This window comes from Protopterus annectens, chromosome 6.part0 (assembly GCF_019279795.1).
Source record: "Protopterus annectens isolate FY-2018-M chromosome 6.part0, PAN1.0, whole genome shotgun sequence".
Taxonomy (NCBI): Eukaryota; Metazoa; Chordata; order Ceratodontiformes; family Protopteridae; genus Protopterus; species Protopterus annectens.
In genome coordinates, this window is record NC_056737.1 from 831580359 (window position 1) to 831586358 (window position 6000).

General features: G+C 43.1%; 1 protein-coding gene across 2 annotated transcripts in view; it reads right to left on the bottom strand.

The window, feature by feature from the left end:
* ZFYVE21 (zinc finger FYVE-type containing 21) overlaps nt 1–6000 on the bottom strand; it is a 777981-nt gene that overhangs the window by 104456 nt on the left and 667525 nt on the right. The window lies entirely within an intron of this gene.

The following is a 6000-nucleotide window of genomic DNA, read 5'->3' on the forward strand; positions in this document are numbered from 1 at the left end:
ATGACTGATACCTATTAGACAGGTAGTTTTTTAACTGTAGAAAGGTGGGCTGAGAGAGATGTAATGAGGATATTTTAAGAAGAGGTTCACTGTGGCAAACTGTGTAGAAGGCTTTAGACAAGTCTTTGAATAAGGACAAGACTACTTTGCCATTATCTCTAGTTTTATTGACAGTAAATTAAAATTTGTTTTTAATGAAATAAAGTGGCTTACTATTCAACTTGACCTCATGATCTTCAACCTCATCCTTTTTGCTGGGGTTTTCAGAAGTATTTTTGTTTTGTTCCGTTACTCTATTGGTTAGAAGCGCAGTGTTACTGCTATGTGAAGAGTGGAAGCCATGTGCAGTGATTTGAGTTCTTCTTGCAGGAAATAATTGCTTATCTCTCTCTTCCCAATCCTTTCTAACCTTCTCTTATTCTTATACTTATCATGCAATATTTTATGTTATACTAATTATTCCTTTTTTTAATGGCAGCATCTGTTCTAGATTCTACTAAAAACTCTACCAGGTCTTTCAGTTAGGACCCCCCTATTTCTTTCGCTTTGCCTATACTCCGATATCAACTTGATAGAAAAGGTAATCTCTAACCTGCAGTCCAAGTACTTTCATGGCCTCTTCCCATCCTATTACCTTTCCCTCTCTAGTCACTTGCTCCCAATACCTTGGTTCCTTTGCCAGTTTTCTCCAATAAATGCCACTCCCTCTTGTCTGTTGTCTACACCTCACTGTTTTATAGCCTGTGGTCAACTAAGTCTGTCCCCGACAGTGCAGGAGCTCTGTCACAAAGCCCTACATCTACAAGCTTACTGAGACTTTTGTCATTGTTTCATAAAAGCATATTTAGCATGAAGAACCTTGCTGCGTATTAACTTTAATCAGTTAAATACATGCCTGCTCTGACTGAAAGGCTCTGAGAAATAGTAGAACCCCTCATTAAGTTGGCCACTGTCTCCTTTAGCTTGACCAGTAGACTATACTGCATATGCCAGGTATTTAGTCTCAGGAAATTACAGAAAACCTGTTTTACTTGCATCTCTTTTTTAATTGCTTTGTTTTGGCTATAAAGTGACTTCTAAACTGACTTATAAACTGACCTCAGGGTAAGAAGCTTCTCCCAAATAATCCCAACACTGATCTCTATAACAATCTTCTAATAATAGGTTCATAGGTAGGTACTAGACTACAGGCCCTAGGGCCTATATAAGCCTAAGCCAAACGGTACCCTGGTTTTTGCCACCCAAGAAAATTATTTTCCTGTGCCCCTGTCAAGCAGAGCCACAGAAGTGATCCCCGGGGTGAATTTCCTATCTCCCATCCAATCGTCAAGATTTTTCTTGAAGAGTGCTAATGAGGAGCTTTGTTTGATATAGACAGGTAGTTTGTTCCAGAGTATGGGAAGTCTCTGGGACAGGAATCTATCCCTCCAGCATGTTCTGTTTATTGTGGTGACAAGATTTGGGTCCCTAGAGCGTGTAGCTCGGAGGGATTGGGATTTAAGTGGAGCATGTCCAACAGCTCTGGGATTGACATAGCTTTGTATGTTAGGCAGAGATCGCCTCTGAGTAGGCGATATGCGACAGAGTAAAGCTGGAGTTTTTTGAGATGGTCTGCATAGGGCATCTGTTTGAAGCCGGTAATCCTCTTTGTGAAGTATTTCTGTGGCCTTTCCAGTTGTTGTAGAGGTATTGTGAGGTACATACCAAAAGGGGTGTTGTACTTTATAATGGGTCTAATAAGTGATGAGTAGAGGGGAACAATGACTTCTTTTTTTCTTGGATGAGAAACCTTTTGTGATGAGGTGTGCCATGTAGAAGGATTTCCTGACTACTGTGGCGATGTGATTATCAAAGGAGAGACTACTGTCCACCTGTGTTCCAAGGTCCCTTATCACACTTTTGGTGTTAAGTAGACTACTGCCTATGTGGCAGTTCATGGGTACAGAGTTTTTACCAAAAGGGATGACAATGCACTTTTTGGCATTGAGCTTGAAGTCATGGCTTTGACACCAGGCATCTGTCTCAGGCTCTTATTAGGAGTTTTGATTATGGCTCCTAGTTTGCAGTCATCTGCGAACTTTGTTAGCCAAAGACCTTCTGTGTTAGCCTGTACTTCTGAGAAGTAGATACCAAACAGGAGAGGACCTAGGACTGAACCCTGTGATACTCCACTGGTCACTAATCTGAAGTTGAATTTAGAGTCTGCTAATTTCACAGTATGGGTTCTGTCAGTGAGCCAGTTGGCAAACCATCTTGTGACATAGGGATTTGTACCTAGTTTAGTGAGTTTATCTATAATTCCAGAGTGGGGGATGGTGTCAAAAGCCTTGCCGAGATCTAGATAGGCTGTGTGAACCACTTTACCCTCATCTACGGCTTTGGTGACCGCTTCAAAGAAGTCTATCAGGTTTAGGAGACATGATCTGCCTTTTACTAACCTGAACTGGGTAGGGTCCAGAGTTTGGAGATTACCAATGTCATTGTTTATAAGTTCCATGATGATACATTCCAGAGCCTTGCAGACCAGGCTCGTCAGGCTAATGGGGCGGTAGTTCCCGGGGACCGTGGTGGCTCCCCCTTTGTGGAGTGGGATAACCGCTGCTGTGCACCATTCAGTGGGCACAAAGCCTGAGGTGAAGCTATGATTGAACATGGTACTTAGGTGGGGTGCCAGTTCGTTCTGTAGTTCATGTAGAACGCAGCCTGGGATGTTGTCAGGTCCCACTTTGCATTCTTCTGGTATAGAGATGGGCCCTTTAGGGGATGAGAGAAGGGTAAAGTTAGCACTGAACCTATCTGCCAGGATGTTGGCAATATCAATTGGTTCTTTATATTTAGTGCCATTGTGCTGTAACTCAGAGCAGATCTGAGTGTTGCCATTGACATTCTTGACATAGCTATAGAATGCTTTGTGGCTGTCTTCAGAATCAGTGGCGATTTTTGGATTTTATGAGGGACGTCAGCTTCTTACTGAGGCTGACCACGGAGTTCCTCCAATCATGGGATTTTACTCTTTTTTGCAACAGTTTCTTTCTTCTGTTGTAGAGTTTGTTTATGGCAGGGGACCACCAGATTGGCTTCCTTTTTTTGGAGGATAGCATCCTGGTTCTGTTAGGGATTGCACGATCCATGCACTCGTGTAAGTGCTTATAAAGTGCAGTTGTATAGGATTTCAGCAGTCGTACCTCTATTGTCCGTCAGTATGGGTGTCGTGAAGTTTGCCACTTCTGTCTTAAGAAGCGTGAAGTTGGCTTTGGAGAAAATTTTTATGGTGGTTTCCCTAATGGGGGGTGGGGGTGGGATGTGGATGTCTAGGGTGATTTGCTTGTGGTCGGATCTGACCAACGAGGAATTGACCTACGGTGTGGAACACCAGTTGCCCATGTTGGTAATGACCAGGTCTAGGATATTGCTGCCCCTGGTGGGGGTGTGGATAAGTTGATCCAAGGCATTGGAATTTATGAATTCCAGAAAACATTGAGCACAAGAGTTGGTACATGAGTAGTTTTCCCAGTTAATGCTGGGGTAGTTGAAATTGCCCATTATTAGGGTGTCAGCATGGGTGTCGTGAAGTTTGCCACTTCTGTCTTAAGAAGTGTGAAGTTGGCTTTGGAGAAAATTTTTATGGTTGTTTCCCTAATGGGGGGTGGGGGTGGGATGTGGATGTCTAGGGTGATTTGCTTGTGGTCGGATCTGACCAACGAGGAATTGACCTACGGTGTGGAACACCGGCTGCCCATGTTGGCAATGACCAGGTCTAGGATATTGCTGCCCCTGGTGGGGGTGTGGATAAGTTGATCCAAGGCGTTGGAATTTATGAATTCCAGAAAACATTGAGCACAAGAGTTGGTACATGAGTAGTTTTCCCAGTTAATGTTGGGGTAGTTGAAATCATCCATTATTAGGGTGTTAGGTTGTACCCTAATATTTTCCAGTGTATCAAGAAATGAGGAGTGAGAATCCTGGGGCATGGTGGGGAATCTGTAGCAAGCTACAATTTGGATTGCGGTCTTGCCCAGAGTTAGTTGCACTTGGATAATCTTGGATGCATTATGCTGAGCAACTAGCCTGGAGGTGCGGATATCCTTAATGAATATGGACACGCCTCCACCTTTAGTGCTTCAGTCCAGGTTAGGTGGCCGAAAGGTGTGGTACGAATTACAGCCTGGTAATGCAGGGGTGCTCTCTGGAGCCTTGAACCTTAACATCCTTAGGCACATTTCCCAACTAGCCTGGAGGTGCGGATATCCTTAATGAATATGGACACTCCTCCACCTTTAGTGCTTCGGTCCAGGTTAGGTGGCCGAAAGGTGTGGTACGAATTACAGCCTGGTAATGCAGGGGTGCTCTCTGGAGCCTTGAACCAGGTCTCTGTCACTGCATAGATGTCGATGTTCTCCATTTTAAGGAGTGCCTCGAGTGAGTGCAATTTGAGGTTTAGACTTCTAGCATTAAGTAGCATTACCCTCAGATTTTACTTGCTTGTACCTGTTACGTGGTGAATTTGTCATTTGAATCTTGCCTAAAAAAGGCACTATAGGGGTGGCAAGAGCCTTAGCCAGTATCCGGAATCCCAAAGGTGACAGGTGAAGGCCATCCCTGGCAAACCAAAATCCTCAATACTAACCAATACAATCTAAAACTAATACAAATGCCCAAATTACTTAAAAACTCATACAACAGCTAGATGTTCTTTCATGGCCTTCAACATGTGTACTCACATTCACCCCAAACCAGGCCCCATTCCTACTACACAGACAAACAAACTAACTTATCACTCTTAATATCAGGAGCACGTGCAATAAACTGACACTCTTTCATGCCTGGTTAACACACACTAACCCAGACATACTTGCTATCACAGAGACTTGGCTAAAACTAGAAATAAGAGATACTGAAATGTTACAGCATTATCAGAGTAGACAGAGCACATAAAGAATGTGGCAGAATAGCCCTAATTTTCCTTAATTCATCTAAGAACCTCTGCTTAGATCCCTCCCAAGCAAAACATTCTCATTCTAGAAAATATTCTAGCCTGGATAACTGAAACAATACAGAACAAAAACATTATTCTAGTGGATGTTAATATTGACTGATGGACACCAACCTCACACCACCCAACAAACAGTATAAACCTCAGTGGCATTTCTCAACTTATAAAAATTCCTACCAGACATAGCAAACATAACATCCAGCACTCCACCCTGGATTGGATACTAGTCTCAAACCCTTCTAACTTAACATCCTTAGGCACATTTCCCAACTCCTTAAGTGATCACCTACTAGCCTATATTCATAGGACTATCACTCAATTCATAAAGAGAAGTACAGCTTCTGTGTGGTTTTCTTCATTAGAAGCTGCATGAAATATTCCTTCCATCTGCCTTTGATATCATGTGGATTGGTGAGCAGGTTGCTTGTTGGCATCCCTTATGAAGGATGTCTGACTGTCTTCTTTATCTTTCTGTCTTTGCCTTGCAACCCAATATACTTTCTTTGTGTCATCTACTGAATCACATTCCATAAGTTGGTAGAGTGCCTCTGATGTCTTGTTCTTTGCTATTGCAACTCCTTTTCTAACCTTGTTAGCCAACCAGTATTCCTTCCTAGTCTTGTCTGTCTTTTCTTTCTCCCATTTTCCTTGCACTCCTTTCTTTCGATGACTTCCTGAACATCTGCATTCTTCCACCAGCTTTCCTTATGTACCTTATTTCCATGTCTTGCTCGGCTACATATACGTTCTGTGCTGTTTTGGGGGGCTTCCAATCCTCTTCAACTCCACTTATTTCCTCTTCTTCTTGAGGTGCTAGAGCTCTAAGCAATTCCTAGAACTGTTGTGCTTTCTCTCCCATCAACTTCTAGGTCTTCAGCCTGGTCTCTGTTGCTGATGGAAGCCTTCTGTGACCCCTGCTTGCAGCTGATTGTGGCAACCAGTGTTTTTTACTGTGGGTTGACTGTTTCACTGGGGATGACTTTAAAATCACTGATTCTACCCCACTG